The sequence below is a fragment of the Peromyscus maniculatus genome, chromosome 4, assembly GCF_049852395.1.
Source record: "Peromyscus maniculatus bairdii isolate BWxNUB_F1_BW_parent chromosome 4, HU_Pman_BW_mat_3.1, whole genome shotgun sequence".
Classification (NCBI taxonomy): Eukaryota; Metazoa; Chordata; class Mammalia; order Rodentia; family Cricetidae; genus Peromyscus; species Peromyscus maniculatus.
The window spans coordinates 85,913,816-85,937,465 of record NC_134855.1 but is presented as its reverse complement, the minus strand read 5'-3'; the positions used below and the strand labels follow the sequence as shown (position 1 = coordinate 85,937,465).

At 38.4% G+C, this 23,650-nt stretch overlaps 2 long non-coding RNA genes across 2 annotated transcripts in view; both read left to right on the top strand.

Annotated features, from left to right (window-relative positions):
- Positions 1-23,650, top strand: part of LOC143272731 (uncharacterized) — a 48,003-nt gene that overhangs the window by 11,152 nt on the left and 13,201 nt on the right. The gene's annotated exons all lie outside the window — the stretch shown is intronic.
- On the top strand, positions 1,397-4,027 carry LOC143272730 (uncharacterized). Its single transcript, XR_013050340.1, has 2 exons — positions 1,397-3,017; positions 3,881-4,027. It is a non-coding gene; the product is annotated as an uncharacterized LOC143272730 (long non-coding RNA).

Here is a 23,650-nt window from a genome sequence, read left to right as displayed (position 1 = left end):
ACTGTCTGAAGGTTAATCTGATGAGGGGTGTACAGCAAGCAAACATAGTCTCTCTTTACTCTACGCACCTAGACTCTAGCAACTGTAGCATGCAGGTCCTTAGATCTCTGTGTAGCTCTTTAATTCACATTTCTGTCTCTAAGCCTTGGCCAAACTTCCTACCTACATTATGGCATTTTTGAGATAAGCCTTAGCAACTGGGTTTCAGGAATTCATTTCACTTATTCTTCAAATACTGCTAATAATGATGTTAAGACCTGTTCATGGAACAGTGTAAATAGTGTAACTGGAGGAATGAATGAATGCCACATGTTGAGGAAAGAGGGAGGCCTAATAAGCTTGGAGGGAAATGGCTGGAGAAGATTAGAGCATGTCATAGTAAAAGGTGCTGGGTCCTGTGCTGCATGGTTTGACCTTTGGCTTGGCATAATTCCACCTTCCTTCCATAACTCAGGCAGAACACTTTGGAATCATCCTTGACTCATCCCCTTCTTTCAGACCACAAGTCCATTGTTAAATCCACACAGTTCTACCAAATCTAAACTTCCCCATCACTTCCACTGCCCATCCTCTAAGCCATTTCTTGCCTGGATTACTTAGATATTAATTCATCACTCTGCTTTTGCCCTCAATAGTCAATTCTCAACAAACAGAAGAAGCGATCTTGTCACTGTATCATAAATTACTTAACACAGAATAAAAGTTGGAGTTCTTGCTGTGATTGTTAATATTCTGTCTGGCTGGTCCCTCTCTGCCTTTACTTGTGTCCATTATCACTGTGTGTCTCCCTCTGGCTGACATTTCAGCAATCCAGGCATGCCCATGTTTTCACCGTGGGGCCATTCATTTTCCTTCCTCATAGGATGATGGCACATTAACACCGAGCTTGTTTCAGCACTTCTTCCATGACTTTGCTTTAAAAAATTCCTTTTATTTGTGAGGAATCCACTGTACATAAATTGCCAGCTTTAAATCTCCATATTTCATGGACACTGCTGCAGCTTTATTTCTCTTGTTGGTACTATTGTTCTACGCTGTACTGGTATATACTTCCTCTTTGTCTCCCCCTTATAAAGCAAGCTATTGTGTCCTATTACATATGGTACATGAGAGGTGTCTCAGTTGTTATTGAATGACTAGATCAGTAGACCTGGGCAAGGGAAATTCTGGCTAGTGTAGTTGCCAGATAGCAGATTTGTCTTACCAATTAGGAAATATTTTTAAGTTTGGAGTACATTCTGTAGACAGCTTTTTAAAATTTATTGAACAATTATCTACACTTAAAAATATCATTAACTTCATGTGCTAATATAAGAAAGCTTTCAAATCTTCCTAGGTATTTCCCCAATATGAAATGGCCTCTGCTTGTGTATCTAATGCTTAGTTTTCTTCTTGTTTCTTTCCTTCCTAATGAACTTTTAGTGTTTGATTTGTTTAGCATATTCAACTAAACAGAGGTCACAGCCACTGGCCTAATATATTACAGTAACTAGAAAGTCAGATGGTCCCCTGATCAAGTAGAGAGCATGGAAGACTAGAAGCTAGAAGATCTGTCCTCTAACATCACCAATATTCAGCTAAGTATATGGAAAAGAACTGTTACGGGTGGTTAATACATCAGATTCTCAATACAATTGGGTTGTGTTTGTATCATTTCTATTTTACAACCAAGGAATACAGACTATGAAAAAGATATCTGTTCAAGATCAAATGCCTTACCAACTACAGATCCAGAATTGATCCCAGATCTTTGGTTTGAACTATTATGTGCTATCTACCATACTGAGCAAAAGAACTTATTTCATTGGAGCCAGTATGATTTTATATATGTGTACATGAATTCTGTATACCCCAAGATAATTATCTACAGGATAACTGTTTTAAAAAATGAATCAATGCCAAGTAAATTCAGGTCAAATTTTCAAAGTTTATAGGCCATCTAAAATTTTTGAGTTTCAGTTTCCTTATTTGTAAGATGTGAATACTAGCAATAGCTCTCAATGACAGGCTTGTGAGCTTTTCTAGAACAATTGACCTAAAGCAATTACTTACTTTAGTACCTGTCATGTAATATGTACTTAGAATTGATTACTTTATTGTTTGCTATGGATGAATACTTATGTCCCCTCAAATTCTTATGTTAAGATTTTCTTCTTGAAGGGTGATGGTATTGGAGGTAGGAACCTTTCAAAGATTTTGAGACATAAGATTAGTGACTTAGTTACTCTAGTTTCCTCTTCTACCATGTGAAGATTCAGCAAGAAGTTACCATCTATGAGGCAGAAAGTAACCTCCCACAAGACACCAAATATGCCTTCATCTTGGATTTCCTTTCAATAAATAAATTTATAGCTTACTACCTATGTAATTTACAATGTTTGTTATAATTGCCCAATGGGCCAATATGTTATTGTCATGATATTAAGAATGAAAAAGAGTCTTATCACTGTGCACAAATCATTATTCAGGAAGCTTTGGGCCATTTGTACAGACAACAGCAAAAATTCAAGGGCTACGAGGGAATCTTATACTACTGTATAATACTTGGAGTTCATGAAGGGCAGTGCCACTGAGAGTGCCTTTAACAAGACACTGAAAATCAAAATTCAAGCAAAGGCAGTTATTTCACCACAGATGAAGCTCACAGAGGCCTGGGCATTTGGCTTCTTTAACCGGAAAGCTCTCAGCCTAGGCTGCTATCTTTTTAGGCAGAACATTATCTGGATTAGATTCCATGGCTGTAAACTGATCAGTGCATCTCTACATGCTGTCAAGCATCTGAGTCCAAGCAATCGAGCTATTTAATCAGATTAGCAATTTGGCCCCTTTCTATAATTTTCTCTCTGCAGGATTCCATTCAGAAGCCTTTGGAGAGAAGCGTCCTCAGGAAGCAGTGGGACTTCAAAAAGCCTCTTTCTTATTTCCTGAGGCCAAGATGCTAAAAAGATCAAGATTTCTGCCATGCAGAGCTGTCTATGAACCCCAGTGTTTGTTATGGAAACATGCTGAAAGGTCTAGTAAGTGAGGAGGTTGTTTAATTCCACCAATTCTGTTTTGAATGGTGAACAATGCAACAAGTGTGTTTATAACTTGTCTGAAGAGTGAGAACCAAGGATAGCTGTATGGCCAGTATTAGGGGCAATAATATAATATGATATAATATAATAACAATATAATATAATAATTATAATAGCAATATTATAGTATATGGTTAAGGGATTGGAATGAAGTTGAGAAATAACATAGACCTTCTTTTCAAATTCCAGATCTTTCACTTTCTAATTTTGACAACTTATTGAAATAACTTAGTATTTCTACACTTTGTTTCTGTGCATGCATGCGTGTGCGTGTGCATGTGCGTGTGCGTGTGTATGTGTGTATTGCATGTTTTATGTGTGTGTGGTGTGTGGGTGGTCAATGCATGAATATGTGGCTGTGTACACCATGCACACCATGGACACTATACAGAGACCAGAGAGAGATGTCAAGTATCTATCTGCTCTACCATTCTCTTGCTTATTCCCTTGAGACAGGGTCTCATACTGAAACAGAAGCTTATCATTTTGTTCAATGCTGGGGTTACAGACATATTTAGCCATGACAGCCGTTTTACATGGAGGCTGGGGATTCAAACCCATGTCCTTATACTTACTGAACTTCTACTCACTCAGCTATTTTTACTCATCCAGCCCCCAGATTTTTATTTTAAACTAGGGTAGTCATGCCTGTCTGTGGCAAATGAATCTAGCAGATTTGCTTATTCCTAAATGTTAACTCATCAAAGGATTTTAAGTTTTAGTTTGTTTTGTAGATGTAGTAGGTAGGTTTAAATGTTTAATAGTTACATAGTACTGTAGATTTCTTCCTTTCTTTCTGTCAGATGCTACTCTTCAGTGCAAACAAGTCTTGGGTTAAATTCTAAAATTAAGAAGACAAAAGAAGTCATTGAACCCATTCTGTAAGCATGAAAAAAAAATCACAGCTCCCTGTAATCCATGAATGAATAAATGCATGATTAGATGAATAACTGTAAGAAGGCTTTGGAGTATATTGCCAAACAAGATCTGAACAGTTTGTCATGGAGAACTTATAGAGACTGCATGACAAGCTTGTGGATAAGATGGTCTGAGTGTCATGGCATCATCATAATCAAAAAAATGTTCTTAAATGAAGAACAGAGGGAGGAGATTCCAAATGGACATGAAGGGAAAGGGCGCTTTGTAAGTTTACTTCTGAGCAAGTCAGAGCCTCCATTTAGTATTGAAATTCCCCATTACTATGATAAATTTTATAAATGGTTATTTATTTATTTATGGTTTTTCATTTCAATTATCAAGGTTATCAGCCTCTTCCTTTTGGTTTACATATTTTGTATATTGCCTGAGCAGTGTTTCTCTAGGTCAAGGTTTAAAATACATCCTTTATTTTTCAATATTTTAAAATTTTGTCTCAATAATTATTTTGTACATGGTGTGAGGTAGAATGGCAATTTAATTTTTCTCATTAAAACTCATCATTTTATAAACATAACTTGTGTCAAGTGTCCCAGTAATTACATGTTACTTATTTTGACCACACTTGTGGTCAGGGGTATGTGGGGATGGGAGTACATATGTCAAAGTAATTTCATCCTGTATCTAAGGCAAGCGGGAGCCTGTGGTTAGGAATTTTTAGGGGAGATGTCTTTTCCTCACTCTCCCTTTCCCTAGACTTATCTACAGTCAAACTGAGACAGACTACGTTTTTCTTTTGACTGTAAATTTATTGCTTAATGGGGATACTAATATTTAAGTACTTGTTTTATTTATTCTATTATTTTACTTTCTTCTTTTTCCTTACTAGCTACATATGTCACATGTGGCCTAATAAAATCAAGACTTTATGTCACCAGGAATAAAAAATTTTGGCAACATTATTTAGCTTTATTACTGATTTTGATCTGAAGGACTTGCAATTCCCTCTGGTAAGGAAACTGAAGTTTGAAATTCATTGTAGTTTCTCTGTGCATTAAAATAGATCTAAAAATTTTAGAACCATTAAGAAGGCTTAGCAGCTAAAAGCATTTTCCAGGCCTGATGTCCCGGATTTGATCCCCATGATTTCTATGGTAGAAGTTGAGAACTGACTTCCATTGTTCTGCCTTCTAAAGGCATGCTGTGGTCTCTCTCTCTCTCTCTCTCTCTCTCTCTCTCTCTCTCTCTCTCTCTCTCTCTCTCTCTCTCATACACACACACACACACACACACACACACACACATGCAATAAAACTTTAAAAGTTTTAATTCAAACTTACAGGTGTCTGTACCATGAAGATATCTGACAAAAACCTACTCTTTCATGTTAAAGTTAAAGTGTATGTTTCTTTTCTTCTTTTACTCTTTGATCCAAGTAAAAGCAATTTTGTTACAGAGCATGGTAGGGATCTTGTTTTAGTTTTGTCTATAGCCATTCACTGTTTATTAATGATTCATAGAACATAAGTTTTATAATGCAAGTTCTCAGTATGTACTACTGAAATGAGCACCAAAAAAAGTAAATATATAAATAAAACATAGTTCCCATCTTGAAGGATCTACTCAACAAAATTTAAGAAAAGTCTCAATTATAAAGAAACAATTTTACATCCAGATGAAAAAGAATTTAGATACCCAAACAGTCATGGCTAGAGACAAACCTCTTTGTGACATATTTCATTCAAGCTTTCAAAAACACAAAGCTGTAAACCAATATTAAAAGTTTTAAGGGAAAAACAACTCATTGATAAAGGCAAACATAATAATAATAATGATAATGATAAATTGCTCACCAGCATTCTCCTAAACCAGGAAAGCATAGAATGATTTATTTTACAACCTGCAAGTAAATAACTTCCTACTCTGGTAGCTAAACTCAGCAAAAAATTTTTAAAATTGATGAAAAAATATGATATTTTAAGATAATCACAAATTGAGACAGTTCATGAACATCAAAACAACAGTACAGAAGATCTTTAAAAATACTCTGCAAAGACATGGAAGAAAGAAAGTATTATTAAGACATCACAGAAAAAAAATAAATTTAATGAAAGGAATACATAAATAAGAGATCAGAAAGGAACCCATCATGTCCAATACACATTAGTGTGATGACTAATATTAGCAACTCAAAAGAATTTAGAACCATTTGGGAGACAAGGATCTGGGCAAGTTTGTGAGGGATTATCTTGGTTAGGTTAATCTTGGTTATTTTGAGGTGAGGTGACACACCTTAATTGTGGCCTATACTACACCCTGTGCTTAGATTCCAGACGAAAAAGAAAAGAAAAACTGAGCTGTACACAAGCATTCATCATTCTCTTCTCCCTGACTACTGGTTTAATGGGACCCATTGACACCTTGACTTCTTCACTATGAACAACTGTATCCTGGAACTGTTAAACAAAATAAATCCCTTTTCCCTTAAGTTGTTTTTGTAAGAATATTTCATCACAGCAGAGGAAATGATGGTAGGAAGCAGAAAGGTGTTTAAGGCATGAGGACGAGGAACTAGAGCCTGGTTAAGCTTTAAGGCTTTTTAGCAGCAATTCAGCTGAGATCCATTAGGATGAGGACACAGAGGCTTCTAGTCTGAGGAAACAGGATCAGCTGAGGTATTAGCCAGGTGAGGAAGCTGTGGCTTGTTCTGCTTCTCTGATCTTCCAGCATTCACTCCAATACCTGGCATCATGTTTGTTTTTAATAATGAGACCAGTTAAGACTCGTGCTACAAGGAAATATACTAAAGACAACAGCAAACAAAACATCAACAAACACACTGAGGATAAAAAATAAACACACAAGAATCCAATCAACCAGAATAAAATGCCAAAAAGAACAGGAGTCATCTAACCTCTCTCAAAAGTAGCAAATGTAAATGACCTCAACCAACCAATGAGAAGATGCAGACTAGTTGGCTGGACTAAAGAACAAAACATACCTATTGTCTTTAAGAAATACATACCTTATCGGTAAAGGTACTCAAAGATTGGGGATCAAGGGATGAAAGTCAAACTATGAAGTGAATGGAAACTTGAAAACAGCTGGCACAGCAATTCTAACATTTGATAAAGTAGTTTTCAAACAAAGTTAGTCAGAAGTGATAAAGAAGGCCACTACGTGCTAAGAAAGGGATTTATGAATAAGTAAGAACTTGCAAATATTTCTGTGCTTAATGCTTGTGCTCCTGATTTCACAAAACAAACATTGATAATATAGAGTTTGATAAGTCTCAATAGAAGGATTGTGGGTGGCTTCAGTGCCCAACTTTTGTCTTCTAAGAGGCCATCTAAACTAAAAACATACAAATAAAATGTAGAGCTAAACTGCATACACCACAGATCAAAGGGGCTGGACAGATACCTAAAGAATATTATTTCCAATAGTTGTAGTAAGAATTCTTCTCAGTAGCCTATGGAAACTCTTCTAAAGTATAACACAACCTAGTATAATGACAGTCTTAATAGATACAAAGGAGCTAAACAACTTCTTGTATAAGCACAGGGGAATAATGTTTAAAAATTCAATGAGAAGAGCTATGACAGAAATGATACAAATACTGGAAGACTGAACAAGTTGAAGAAATCAAAAAGGAAATAAAAAGTTCCTGCAATGAAATAAAAATGGAAACACAACTTACCAGCAGCTTTGAGGTATAGCTTGGTACATTTCTAAGAGAAAAGCTTGGAGACATGAAGGTTTACAATGAAAGTCTTTTTTTTTTATTTTTTATTTTACAATACTATTCAGTTCTACATAATAGCCACAGATTCCCTTGTTATCTCCCTTCCTGCCCCCTCCCCTTCCCCCCAGCCCACCCCCCATTCCCACCTCCTCCAGATCAAGGTCTCCCCCGAGGACTGAGATCAACCTGATAGACTCAATCCAGGCAGGTCCAGTCCCCTCCTCCCAGATTGAGCCAAGTGTCCCTGCATAAGTCCCAGGTTTCAAACAGCCAACTCATGCAACGAGCCCAGGACCTGGTACCACTGCCTAGATACCTCCCAAACAGATCAAGCCAATCAACTGTCTCACCTATTCAGAGGGCCTGATCCAATTGGGGGCCCCTCAGCCTTTGGTTCATAGTTCATGTGTTTCCATTCATTTGGTTATTTGTCCCTGTGCTTTATCCAACCTTGGTTTCAACAATTCTCGCTCATATAAACCCTCCTCTTTCTCACTAATTAGACTCCCAGTGCTCCCCCCGGGGCCTAGCCGTGGATGTCTGCATCCAGATTCCTCAGTCCTTGGATGGGGTTTATGGCACAACCATTAGGGTGTTTGGCCATCCCATCACCAGAGTAGGTCAGTCCCGGCTGTCTCTCGACCATTGCCAGCAGTCTTTTGTGGGGGTATCTTTTTTTTTTTTTTTTTTTTTTTTGGTTTTTCGAGACAGGGTTTCTCTGTGTAGCTTTGCGCCTTTCCTGGAGCTCACTTGGTAGCCCAGGCTGGCCTCGAATTCACAGAGATCTGCCTGGCTCTGCCTCCCGAGTGCTGGGATTAAAGGCGTGCGCCACCAACGCCCGGCTTGTGGGGGTATCTTTGTGGATTTCTGTGGGCCTCTTTAGCTCTTTGTTTCTTCCTTTTCTCATGTGGTCTTCATTTACCATGGTCTCCTACTCCTTGTTCTCCCTCTCTTTTCTTGATCCAGCTAGGATCTCCCGCTCTCTTTCCCTCGACCCTCGCCCTTCATCGCTCCCACTCATTTCCAGGCTGTTCATGTAGATCTCATCCATTTCTCCGTGACTTTCTTGGGGTCCCCATATGGAAAAACAAAAAACCCAGGATAGCCAAAAGAAGCCTGTACAATAAAACAACCTCTGGAGGCATCACAATACCTGACTTCAAGCTCTACTATAGAGCTACAGTAATAAAAACAGCTTGGTATTGGCATAAAAACTGACATGTGGACCAACGAAATCAAATTGAAGACCCTGACATTAACCCACACACCTATGAACATATAATTTTTGACAAAGAAGCCAAAAGGGTACAATGGAAAAAAGACAGCATCTTCAACAAATAGTGCTGGCATAACTGGATATCAATGTGTAGATGACTGCAAATAGATCCATATCTGTCACCGTGCACAAAACTTAAGTCCAAGTGGATCAAGGACCTCAACATAAATCCAGCTACTCTGAACCTGCTAGAAGAGAAAGTAGGAAGGAGTCTTGAACGCATTGGCATAGGAGATCACTTCCTAAATATAACACCAGTAGCACAGACACTGAGAGAAACAATCAATCAATGGGACCTCTTGAAACAATGAAAGTCTTATTAAAGAAAAAGCAAGAAGATTTCAACTAAATTACTCAACCACGCCCCTCAGGTTCTAAAGAAATAGCCAAATCTAAGGGAAAGGCACCAAGAATGTAGAGCAGGACAGAAACTCATAAAATGGAAACTAAAGGAACAGTATGTAGTGTAGAATCAAGCAAATGAAAGTGGGTTCTTTGAAAAGATAAACCAGATTGGGAAACACCTAAATAATCAATCTAAAAGAAAAAGAGAGAAGACCCTAATTAATAAAATTTGAGATAAGAAATGAATAAGGGAATACTTTGAAAACTTACATTTCAATAAAACCTGGAAACATCTAAAATAAATGGGCAAATTTCTAGACACATGATCTACCAAAATAAAATCAAGAAGATATAAACAGTTTAAACAGAAGCAGAGCAAACAGCACAATTACAGTGGTAATAATGAACCTCTCAGGTAGCTGATCTTCTCTGTTAGTCACTGGTCCTGTTGCTGTGACAACCCGACAACAACAACTTCAGGAATGGCAGGTTTTTTTTTTTTTTTTTTTTTTTTCTCATCGGTCTAGGGTTTATCCACCACTGCTGGGATGTCATGGCAACTAGTCACATTGCACCCATGGTCAGAAAGCAGAGAACAGTGAATACCAGTGCTTGGCTCATTTTCTTTCTTTCTTTTTTTTTTTTTAGGGTGAGTATTCCTACTTCAATTAATCAGAAACTCTTCCATATACATGTCCAGAGCTTTGTTGCCATGGCAATTCCAACTTCCACCAAGTTGACAATCAAGACTAACCATCCCAGTGTCAAAAACACACATCACAAAAAAGACAACAACCTTAACAAATCATGTTGAGAAAACTGATTATCTTTATAGAGTGAACTAGATCTATGTCTCTCACTCTGCACAAGAACCAATTCAAATTGTATCAATGGCCTAAGACACACAAACTGCTTGATTAAACATGGTTGAAATATTTTTAAGATATGGACATAGGCATGGACATTCTGAAAAAGACTCTAATAGCATATAAATAGGTGATAGCATTATTCCAATATTGAAAAAATGGGATTTGAAAATAAATGGCATCTTCACAACAAAGGAAATAACCAGTGGAGTAGAGACTTCTTATAGGATGGAAGAAAACTTTGCCAACTTGTGGTGGTATTGTGTTTTCCAAAATATTGTGCACCCTAATAAAGTTATCTGGGGTCAGAGAACAGAACAGCCACTAGATATAGAGGCCAGAAAATAGTGGCACTCACACCTTTAACCCTAGTCTTCCAGAGGCAGAAATCCCTCTGGATCACTGTGAGTTCAAGGCCACAGTTGAAACAGCCAGGCATGGTAACAAGAGCCTTTAATCCTAGGAAGTGATGGCAGAAAGCAGAAAGGTATATAAGGCATGAAGACCAGGAACTAGAAACATTTGGCTGGTTAAGCTTTTAGGCTTTTGAGCAACAGTTCAGCTGAGATTCATTCTGGATGAGGACTCAGAAGCTTCCAGTCTGAGGAAACAGGATCAGCTGAGGAACTGGTGAGGTGAGGTAGCTGTGGCTTGTTCTGCTTCTCTGATCTTCCAGCATTCAATACCAGGGCCCAGGTTTGTTTTTATTAATAAGACCATTTAAGATTCATGCTACACCAACTATGTATTTGGGTATATATATATATATATATATATATATATATATATATATATATATATATTCTGTAAAAATCTACAAAAAAAAAAGGTACGAGAACACTAAATCTTCCAGTCAAAACATGGGCAAAAAATCAGGCAGAATGGCAAGACTAAAAAACAAACAAACAGAAAACAAATTCGGTAAGGATGTGAAGAAAGAGGAACCTTCATATTTTCAGGTAGGAATGTAAACTGGTCCAGCCACTACAGAAATCCATATGGAGACTCCTCAAAAACATAATTACTATATGATCCGTGATACTAATCCTGAGATTATACCCAAAAGATTCTGTCAGTCTACCACGGATCCTTGCATATCTGTGTTTATTGCTGTACTATTTACAATAGCCAAGACATGGAACCAGCTTAAAGGTCCATCAACAGATCAGTGGATAAAAGTGGTACACATATACAATGGAATTCTATGCAGCTCTAAAGAAAAATGAAGCCAGACATTTACAGGAAAATGGATGGAGCTGAAACTCATTATGTTAAGTGAAGTAAATCAGACTCAGAAAGAGAAATATTTTGTGGTTTTGCATATGCTAAATGTAGACTTGTGTGTGTGTGTTGTATGATGTGGAAGTGCGCAAGTAGAAAGTGCACTGTGAGAGAGGAAGAGGAAGCTTAGAGACAGAGAGATGTAAACAAGAGAGGTTAGTGGACTATAAGTGTTTGAGGGGGAGGAAGGTACAGCAAGAAGGCAAGAGAGACACATGGTCGGGAGGGCAGTATGAGCATGGGGGACAATTAAGAACAAAGTATACTGATACAGACAGATGGAAATGCTACAGTGAATCCTATTTCTTTCTATGCTAATGAAAGAAAGGTAATTAAAGAAAAAAAACAGCCATATACAAATATGGCTTTTGAAATGAAAAAAAAAATGCAAAGAGTTAATAATGATTCTCTAGTCAGCCCTTCACGCACACAGGAGCTCTCCTTCACTAGGCGTCTTAATGCAGGAAGGACTTGCACCATTCAGATTCTTTTCCAATAGTGGATAAAAATATAACAAGACTAGAATTTTAAAAGAGAATCAATGTGTATTTTTATAAATGCAATTGTTGGCATACAGACATAAAGACATTTCTTAAGGATCATTTACATGAATCCAATTTTCTTGCCTCTACACAAGAAGCAACATTTTGGGTGAATTTTTCCCCAAAAGCTATTTTTTAAGCTTTGTAGAGTAGGTGCCAAGTGGTATTTTAAAAACACACATTTAAAAAAAGAATGTGCAGCTTTGCTTAGAATACAGATGGAGCCTTTGTCAATCGAAGGCATTTTGCCTAAGGACACAGAGAAAATCACTTTTTCATAAACACACACACTCCACTCTTCTGTTTCTGCTCATCTTAATGTTTGGAGGATAAGGAGAATCAAAACAAGGGGCTCAAATTTCAGTGGTTTAGCAAACCCATCGCTCTGATTTTGTATCAATCATGTTATAAAATTCATCATGCCCTCACACTAACATTATAATTTTTATATGAAGGAAAATAAGTTCTGAAGAGTTTTTACTGATATATTTTCTTTTGTTGTACAGAAAGTGACATTTTATTCTATATCCAATTCTAATAAATATTTTTCATATCTATTCATTGTGGCCTCCTGACATATACAATATATTAATAATGGGAAAATAGTATGATAATCAGTCATCTTTGTATTGTGTTAACATACAACATTTAAAGTGCAAAATGGGGGTTGGAGACACGGACAGCAGTTAAGAGAACTTGCTGCACTTAAAGAGGACCTGATTTCAGTTCTTATCACTCACATGGTGGCTCAAAACCATTTGTAAACCCACTTCCAGGAGATCTGAGGATCCAGGCTTCTCTTCTGTCCTCTTTGAGAACTGCATTACTGTGGTGCACATATATATATATAGGCAAACATTCATCCACATACAGTAAGAATCAGTAAATCCTTAAAAATAAATAAATGGTAAAACAGAAACAAGAAAACAAATTTGAATGGTAAATATCAGAGCCAAAATGTGAGAATGCCTTATGGCTTTAAACCCTTTATCACCTATGGATATTCTTTACAAAAACCATGAAATTTCTAAGAGAAGGATTATAGAAATTCTCATTTACTGACAAGGAAATGTGACTATTACATATTGTGATATGTAAAACTCAAGATATAATACAGGATCTAATTCTTTGATTCTTTTACATTTACTTATGTGTGAGTGTACGTGTGTGTGTGTGTGTGTGTGTGTGTGTGTGTGTGTGTGTGTGTACGAAGTGCATCACACATGTAGAGATCAGAGAACAACTTATACAAGTCAGTTTTCTCATTCCACCATGTGTGTTCCAAGGATTGAATTCAGGTCATTGGGCTTGGTTGCAAGCATCCTTATCTAATGAACAATCTTACTGCCCTAGCAAGCCATTTTTGCAAGAATAAATTTGTATACAAGCAAAAATAACTGAAAGAATAAACCCTAATGGCTTTTCAGATTTTTGGCTAAAGTCGGGTGTAAGATTACCTCAGATGTTAATACCAGGAAGGATATCTCTGGTCACAGGACTGAAGTGCAGCCATTGAATCAGAAGTCCTTGTAGTCATGGGGGAACTGGACAGGCTTCTCTATGGCTTCTTGACTCTGCTCTGACCTCTGTGATAGGCTTATATCATTCAGGTTCTTCATCCATGTATAGAAAGGCTGCAGCTATTCAGGTCCCCACTCATCATTGTCATAAAGGGAAGAAGACCTTCCCCTTGGTCAGCGCCCTGGAATCCACACAAAAGCTTCTTTCCCAGAGAGTTCTCAGCAAATGTCTCCTTGTTTCTCAGTGGCCCAAATAGAATGATCATCTGCATAACCTTGAATCTGCTGTCAATATACCTCCTGCACAGCAGGTGTACTCATTTGCCCAATCCTGTTATTTCAAAGTTCAGCAATCTGGCCACATATGCAGCTTAACTATTCTTCTTGTCCTTCCCTCCACTATTTCTAGAAAACGCCATTTTTTCTTACCTCCAATGACTTTGAAAGTACTCCTTCATTCCAGCTGGAAAATTTCCTTTCAAAGGCCTGGATAAGTAAAATTTATTTCATGTATTTCTGCGTGTTTATGCCTTTTTCTGTGAGTTATAACTGTTCATTAAAACACTAACTAGGAATATTTACATAAATGCCTATTACATTTATTAATTTATTCATTCATCATGGTCTGTAGGGTTCTGATGGGCAGGTATTTGCCAAGCTCCCCAGCCCCGGGCCACACTTTCTTCTTTCTAGCTTGTGTTTTGCCACACAATAAATGCTACATGCTGCTTCCTCTTTTTGGAATTGCTCTGCTCCTATCCTCCACCCAATGCCATTCCCCGTCACTTCCCTGGGATAGACAATGTTGTCCTTTACATGCCCCCTTGAAGGTCACTTTTTAAGGGAAAATTTCTATGACTCCCAAAAGATTTTGTCTTCTTAATTCTATAAGATCCCTCTAATTTCCTCTGATACTTATTTTAGTTAAAATTAATTGTCTTTTTAATGCCTATTTTTTCTAACAAACTCTAAGCACCTAATATAGTCACAGGTGCTCATAGATTTCCATTCTGTTTTGAATAAACATTGTGGATATTTCCTACCACAGTGGTGCTTTTCTTGTTAATAATGCTTGCGGTTTTTATTTTTATTTGTCTCTCACATGTTACATTTTGACAGCAGTTTCACCTTCCTCTAATCCTCCTAGTCCCCCACCACACACATCCCCTCTCCCTCAGATCCACTCCTCCTCTGTTTCAAAAGAAAAAAAAAAAGAGCAGGTCTCCCAGTGTATCAACCAAACATGGCATATTAAGTTACAATGGGCATAAATCCCCATATCAAGGTTTGAGGAGGAAACACACCTCCTATTCTCACTGTTAGGCGACCCATGGAGATACCCAGCTACACAACCATAATGTCTATGTAGAGGACTGAGCTCAGACCCATATAGGATCTGTGATTGTTGGTTCAGTCTCTGTGATCCCCTATGAGCTCTGCACAGTTGATTCTTTGGGTTGTGTTTTCATGGTGTCAGTCCTTGACCCCTCTGGCTCCTACAGTCCTTTCTCCTCCTCTTCTGTGTGGTTCCCCTGGCTCTACTTAGTGTTTGTGCATCTTTGCACCTGCTCTTATGCTGGATGACACCTCTCTGATGACAATTGGGCTAGGCACTGAGCTATGAGTATAGCAGAATATCATCAGTAATCATTTCATTGAAATGATTAGTAATTTCTTTGGCTCATGTTTGCTTCTATCTTGGGTCTCTGGGCTGTCCAACCAGCCCCTGGGTCCTGGCCATCCAATCGCTATCAGGCATGGCTCCCTCTCATAGCAGCATGGGCCTCAAGTTGGACCAATGATTGGCTGACTGCTCCCACAAGTTCTGCACCACCATTACCTCAGAACCTCTTGCAGACAGGACAGATTGTAGGTTGAAGTTTTGTGGCTGGGTTGGTGTCCCAGTCACACTGCTGAAAGAAGGCCTTGTCTGTTATAAAAGATTGCTTCAGGCTCTGTATTGCCACTTCTTACCCCACCCCCATCCTTCACCAGTGTCCCCCAATACCAATTGTCTCTCCCAGTACTCTTTCCCACCATCGTCCCTCGACCTAATCCCTCCTGTTCCTATTCCCAGCTCAGCCTCCAGTCCATCCTCTTTTTCCTCTTCCCAGAGAGATCCATGTGTCCCTGCTAGATGCCTCCTTGTTACTTATCCTCTCTGGGTCTGTGGATTTTTAGCATGATTATCCTTTACTTAAAAGCTAATATCCACTTACAAATGAGTAAATACCATGTTTGTCTTTCTGGGTCTAGCTCACCTCATTCAGGATGATTTTTTTTTCTAGTTCTATCCATTTAATGATGTCATTTTTGACAGCCGAGTAATACTCCATTGTATAAACATACATTTTCTTTATCCATTCTTCAGTTGAGGGATATCTAGGTTGTTTCTAGTTTCTCTCTATTATGAATAAATCTGTTGTTAACATAGTTGAGCAAGTGTCTGTGGTAGGATAGAGTATCCTTTGGGTATATGACCAGGGTCTTTAGGTACATCGATTTCCAGTTTTCTGAGGAACCACTGTATTTGTTTCTAAAGTGGCTGTACAAATTTGCACTCCCTCCAGCATAGGATGAGTGTTCCCCTTGCCCTACATCCTTGCCAGCATGAGCTGTCACTTGTGTTTTGTGTTTTTGAGCTGTTACTTAGTTATTCTGACAGGTGTAAGATGGAATCACAAAGTAGTTTTGATTTGCATTTCCCTGATGGCTAGGGATGTTGAACATTTCTTTAAGTGTTTCTCAGCCATTTGAGATTCCTCTATTAAGAATTCTCTATTTAGATCTGTACTACATTTTAGAATTGGATTATTTGGCTTGTTGATGTGTAGTTTCTTGAGTTCTTAATGTATTTTGGATACTAGTTCTCTATCAGATGTGAAGTGGGTAAAAATCTTTTCCCATTATGTAGGCTGCTGTTTTGTTCTATTGATGATGTCCTTTGCCTTACAGAAGCTTTCAGTTTCATGGGGTCCCATTTATTGGTCATTGTTCTTAGTGCCTGCACTATTGGGGTTCTGTTCAGGAAGCTGTCTTCTGTGCCAGTGTATTCAAAGATGTTTCCCACTTTCTGTTCTAGTGGGTTAGTGTGTCTGGTTTCATGTTGAGGTCTTTGATTCAAAACTTGAGGTTTTCCAGGGAGATAGGTATAGATCTATTTGGATTTTTCTACATGACCAGATCATTTGTTGAAGATGCTTTCTTTTTTCCATTGTATTACCAAAACTTGGTGTCCACAGGTATGTAGATTTGTATCTGGGTTTTCCATTTGATTCCATTGATCAACCTGCCTGTTTTTATGTGCTAAAACTGTCTGGCCCTGGGCTGTTTTTGATTGGGAGACTTTTAATGCTGTTTATATTTCCTTTATTATTATAGGTCTATTTAAATTGTTTATCTTACCTTGATTTAACTTTGGTAAATGGTATCCATTGAGAAAATTATCCATTTCTTTTAGATTTTCCAATTTTGTGGAGTATGGTGTTTTAAAGTATGACCTAATGAGTCTTTCACTTTCCTTGGATTTTGTTCATTTGAATATTTTTTCTCTATCTTTTAGTTAGTTTGGATAAAAGTTTGTCTACTTTGTTGATTTTCTTAAAGAACCAACTCTTTTTTTCATTGATTCTTTGTTTCCATTTTGTTGATTTCAGCCTTCAGTGATTATTTCTTGCCATCTACTCCTCTTGGGTGAGCATGCTTCTTTTTGTTCTAGAGCTTTTAGGTGTGTTGTTAAATTGCTAGTAGGAAATCTCTCAAGTTTTTCATGTAGGCACTTAGTGCTATAATCTTTTCTAGTTCCGAGTATCCCATAAGTTTGGATATGTTGTGCATTCTTTTTTATTGTATTCTAGGAAGTTTTTAATTTTTTATTTCTGCTTTGACCCAGTAGTTATTCAGTAGAGAGTTGTTCATTTTCCATGAGTTTGTAGGTTTCTGCTGCTGTTGATATCCAACTTTAATCTGTGGTGGTATGCTAGAATGCAGGGGGTTATTTCCATTTTCCTGTATCTTGCTTTGTAATTGAGTATGTCATCAATTTTGGAGAAAGTTCCATGAGGTGCTGAGAAGAAGGTGTATTATCTTGTGTTTGGGTGAAATTTTATAGATATCCATTAGATCCATTTGGTTCATAATGTCTGTTAGCTCCATTATTTTTATGTTTAGTTTTTATCTGGATGACCTGTATATTGGTGAGAGTGGGGCATTGAAGTGTCTCACTATCAGTGTGATGATTGATGGGTAATTTAAGCTTTAGTAGTGTTTCCTTTACAAACTTGAGTGCCCTCCTATTTGGGGCATAGATATTAAGAATTGAAAGATCATCATGGTGGATTTTGACTTTGATGAGTATGAAATGCCCTTTCCCATTTCTTTTGATTAATTTTAGTTTAAAGTCTACTTTGTTAGCTATTAGAATGGCGACACTCTAACTCCAACTCCAAGGGAATCTGACACCTCTGGCCTTTGTGGGTACCTACACTTATATGCACAAACTCAGACACAGACTATCTCATACACATATACATAAGTAAAAAAAATGAAATAAAAAGAAGAGTAAAAAATGACTATTGATTTTGACACTCTTTTTTTCTCAAAGACAGACACTGTTTCTAACATGATGTTCTAACTATGTGGGACATTCCACATGCTAGAAACCTCATCTGCAATACTGAAAGAGACACTTCTACAAAAACAATTCATTAAGCATGTTTAAACAGATATGCCAGATTCCTTCTCTCTCTCCTAAGAAGCAGGGATCTTTAAAGAGCTCTGATTCATACCAATAATATGAGAACATATCATAGCTGAGCATTTATGGAAATACTGCATATCCATCTAACTCATCACCTGTTAAATCACAGCTTTGGTTAATTTTCAAGAGTGGAGTGATTCATAGTTATTTCGTTTATGGAAGGTGGTGCCAGTTTGTTTTTTGGAGTTCAACCACCAGCTTCTGGAATTGAGATGCAAATATTTTATGCAGGAACTTTCGTGGTTCTCTGTTGAAAAGTATCAGTAATTTTGTATTTTGGCTATAATAAACAAATTACTGAAAGAATATTTATTGATACTGTTTTTAGTTTTGCTACAGGTTTGATACCAAGAAATGGTGAATCATGTTTAAAAAGATTAGTATTAGCAGTATCCTTTTGCCTGCTGAGGCCCTCCTTACTCTACAGTTTTGACACTAGTATAAAAGAAATACCTCTATGCAAGGCAGGTTTGGAAGACGGACTCAGCTAAGGAGCTGGGAGTGGGTTTCCTTAAAAGCTTGTATTTCGGGCTGGAGAGATGGCTCAGAGGTTAAGAGCACTGACTGCTCTTCCAGAGGTCCTGAGTTCAATTCCCAGCACCCACATGGTGGCTCACAACCATTTGTAATGAGATCTGGCACCCGCTTCTGTATACATAATAAATAAATAAATCGTTTAAAAAAAAAAAAAAAAAAAAAAAAGCTTGTATTTCATCATGTCCATGGTAAGCTGTGGCCATACAAGGCTAATACTCAGACTCATTTAAAACTACTCATAATCAAGAAAGTCGGATTTATAAGCTGAACCCTACTGCAAAATTCCTTCTCCCTCACATTTAAACTTTTGTGGAGGTGAAGTTTAATCCAAACTGATATTAAAGATAATCAAGGCCAAGACAAAAAAAGCTTTCTGTCTGAGGTCCACACTGATTGTGTGTCTAGGAGTACGAAAGCATTCTCCATTCAAGCTCTAGCCATTTTCCATGCTCCAGCTTTGGATGCTTACTATGCACAAATACTTGGGCTTGTGATATGGGAAGGTCTATTTTCAGCACCGTTCATTTTTTTAAAGCAATTTTAAATAAATTGCTCTTTTAAAAAATCCTCTAGTCATATAGATAGATGGACTTTCTTTTCTGCTGCCAGCCCCAAATAATGACAAGGACACTTCTTACTAATGATGAAAGCTTGGCCTTTAGCTTAAAGTTGTCTCAGCTAGCTCTTATAACTTAAATTAACCCATTTATACTAATCTACCTTCTGTCACATGCTGTTACTTCTCTTCCATCTTGCACCTCCTGTTTCCTCCAGATGTCTGGCAGGTGACTCTGCCCTTCTTTCCAGAGTCCCCTCTGTTCTCAGAAATCCTGCCTAGCCTCTTTTTAGCTATTGACTATTCAACTTTTATTACACCAATCACAGCAATACAGTTTACACAGTATATAAATATCCCATAACATGATCATTTGCCCGCAGTTACATGGCTTGGCCTAGTGAGGAAGCTAAATCTATGATATATGGTCCATCAACCAGAAAAGCTCACTGGATGGAGGGCTTACCCACACCCCATATACCACCAGGCCTAAAGCCAGAGCAGGTTTGAGCCTGAGTTCCAGACAATTTCAGGGCACCAAGTCACCACTTCTACCATTATCCTGTGTACCGTGGAGATGTGAACTTCAATACAATGGAACTGCCACATGGGTCTTGTGTGGAGTAAGCCACATCAGGGACCAAGATGAGAGAGAAAGGATGAAAACGCCGCTGAGACCCACATGTTAAGGAGCCAATGTTGCAAACCTTAAAGAGGCTTCTGTCATATCAAAAAGCAGGAGGTGCTGTATTACAACAGCTCAACAGACCGGTCCTGAGCCAGCCAGGAGGTGGCAGCACCCTCAGAAGTGGACCTACATGTACCCAGGGAATCCCTAGCCCAGGATGGGCTGCAGAAAATTAAAAACTTCCATCAGAAAGGAACACTGAAAAGAAAAGGGACCCAAGCCCTGGGATGGTGCACAGCATGAAACCCTTCAACTGATGTGTAGAATGGAGCAAGAGAAAGTCCACTTGGCCCCCTCCTATTGCCCTGGGGCTCTGCCCCAAACCTGGAGGAGCTCTGAAGCCTCTGCTCTGGTGGTGATTTTTTCTTTTGTTTTCTCTCTCCTGGAGGGCTTAAAGTTTTCCCAACTAGAAAACCCTCTCTTTGCAACTAATTGACCATGAAATTTTTTCTTAAGTCTAGGTAGAATCATCATGGTTTTAATTGAAGATGTGCATGATGGTTAAAGACTTTCTTTCATTAAAAAAATTCAAGCACATAGGAAAATGGGAGATTAAGACACCAAACCTCTATATATCTACCATACAGACTCAAAAAAATTAGTAAGAACTTGCTATTCTTTGTCATTTTGTATTGTTAGTGGTGCAAAATGTCTTTAAATGCTACACTTGTGCTGTGAGATGGTCTGTATGTCAAATTGCTCTGATTTGTCAATAAATAAAACACTGATTGGCCAGTTGCCAGGCAAGAAGTAGGTGGGACAAGGAGAGAGGAGAATTGGGAGAAGCAGAAGGCTGAGGCAGAGAGACACTGCCAGCTGCCGCCATGACAAGCAGCATGTGAAGACACCGGTAAGCCACCAGCCACGTGGCAAGGTATAGATTTATGGAAATGGATTAATTAAAGCTATAAGAACAGTTAGTAAGAAGCCTGCCACGGCCATACAGTTTGTAAGCAATATAAGTCTCTGTGTTTACTTGGTTGGGTCTGAGCGGCTGTGGGACTGGCGGGTGACAAAGATTTGTCCTGACTGTGGGCAAGGCAGGAAAACTCTAGCTACACACTTGGTTGTTATACAACAAGTTAATGCCTGGATCCAAAAATATCAACATTTTGAAAGTATCAGCAACTATTGTGACATAATCACACTCAAGAAAATTTAGGATTTTTTTTTTTTGTATTCTCCAATAACTACACAAAATTAAACTTCTTTATTACTTGGGAATGGGATATGGCAGACAGGATAAGAGAGGTTGTTGTCATTGGTGGTGGGAATACAGTCAATGTATGTTATATATGTCAGTATTTAGGCATCTGGACTGGCCTGCCCTTAGGGTCCTGACAGGATATAGCCTCAGCTGCAGCTGCTAAGAGCACCCCCTGTGTGTATTCACTAAGTTTCCTTTTAAAAGGCGGGCCTTGCCCACCTCCTGTCTCTTTCTCTTTCTCTTCCTTCTCTCTTGTCCCCAGGGACTGATCTCTGCCCCCTTCTCTGCCCCTTCTTTCCCCTCCCCTCAATAAACCTCCCACGTGGGCCCTGTTTTGTGGTGTGACTCCTTCACACTATTTTTAAAATACAACAATATACATGTTTGAAAATTTCATGAACAGTTAGTTCATACAATTAATATACACTGACAAAAGTAATCTTATCATACTTCTCAAAATTCCCCATTAATTAAAATTATTTAAATCAGAAATCAAACAAAGCTGAAACATTAAAATAACCAACTCAAACCTATTTTCTATTATATTTACAAATACACACATTTGACATGTTGAAGAAATCAAGACACTTGTCCCAAATTCTAAATTTTTTTTTTTTTTTTTGTTTCTTCGAGACAGGTTTCTCTGTGCAGCTTTGCGCCTTTTCCTGGAACTCACTTGGTAGTCCAGGCTGGCCTCGAACTCACAGAGATCCTCCTGGCTCTGCCTCCCGAGTGCTGGGATTAAAGGCGTGCACCACCACCGCCCGACCTCCAAATTCTAAATTTTTGACTCACTTCTTTGTAGAATCATTTATTTTGATTTTTTTTATTCCATTCTTTCCATGAAGTTCAAACTAAACATTTGACTAGATTTTTTTGTACTACCTTTTCGGTAAGCATCCTTCATAAATGCTGCCGTGTGCTACACATAATGCTGTTTATGCCATGCTCCAAACCTCTCCACTGACTTAAGGGGGAGCTTGGGGAGCACGCTTAATCCTGAAGAACCTTGGTTTTCTCTGAGAGATGATGGGAACACATTCACCTATCACAAATACTCTATTGTATAATCTTTGTAAATAACACAAATGATGCCTGGTATAGTCAAACACTAAATGTTAACTATGATTATGAATAAGACTTGCAGAGCGCTTGATACAGTGTACTGGTGCAAGGCCCTCAGGTTAATCATTACTGACATTTTTATTAGTTATTCTGGCTAACTAAACCATGTACATTTCATTGGTAGACAGTGCCGTAGGATGAATGCAAATGAGGTATAAGCCTTAACACACTGATGCTCAGAAAGAAAGTTCTGTCTGATAAATTTCAATTCAGGAATAAATGATACACTTCAAGATGGGCAGGTGTCCTAGTTATTTCTATTGTGATAAAACAGCATGACCAAAATCAACCTGGGGTTGGGAAGGGTTTATATCAGCTCACAGTTAATAGTACAAGATCAAATGAAGTCGGGTAGGAAGTCAAGGCAGGAACCTTGAGGCAGCAACTATATATAGGAGGGGCCATGGAGGAATGTTACTTACTGGGTTATTCACTCCAGCTTGTTCAGTTTACTTTCTTATATACCCTAGGATCACCTGCCCAGGGATGGCATGGCTCTTCCACATCAATCATGAATCAAAAAATTGCCCCCACAGACTTGTCTGTAGGCAAGCATATTATCAACTGAACTTTCCTCTTCCAGATGATGGTAGCTTATGTCAAGTTGAGAAAAACTATCCAGGACAGCAGGAATTTATTAATTCTTACGTCTATAGTATATAGATCAGTGCAAAGCTCTTAATAATTGGTGAATAGAAGACTTTACTGGCGCCCAACGTGGGGCTAAAGAAAAAAGGGAAGAAAAAAAAGGGACTAAAGAAAAAGGACAAATGAACAGGGATAAAGGCCGGTGTTATGAAAAAAAAAATACTAAAGACAAAGTCCCTTAACCAAGAGGCGCTCCAATAAAGTGTGATCTGAGAAGAATCCTCGAGTGGTGGTAAAGAGGATTCAGAACTCAACACACGGAGCGGTGACGTCGGTAAGTTCTCCAGGAATGATGACGTCGGTAAACGCCCCACAGTTCCTAATTCTCTCTCTCAAATGAGCGGCAGCCACCGGTTTGAGTTACTGGCGGGCTCCTGGCATGTGTGCTTGACCTGCAGTATGGCGGGAATGAGGCCTCTGCAAGTGGCACATTAAGCTGCGTAGTGGATTTAGCCTTTGCTAGTACAAAACAAAAAAGGTTTCTGGGCTACACGCTGCTTGGATAAAAGTGTAGACCCACTATTTCTGAGACTTGATGGCTCCCAGAGCTGGTGGAAAACGTACCACCGCCAAGTTGGGAAATTGAAGGGGGCAGAGCCAGC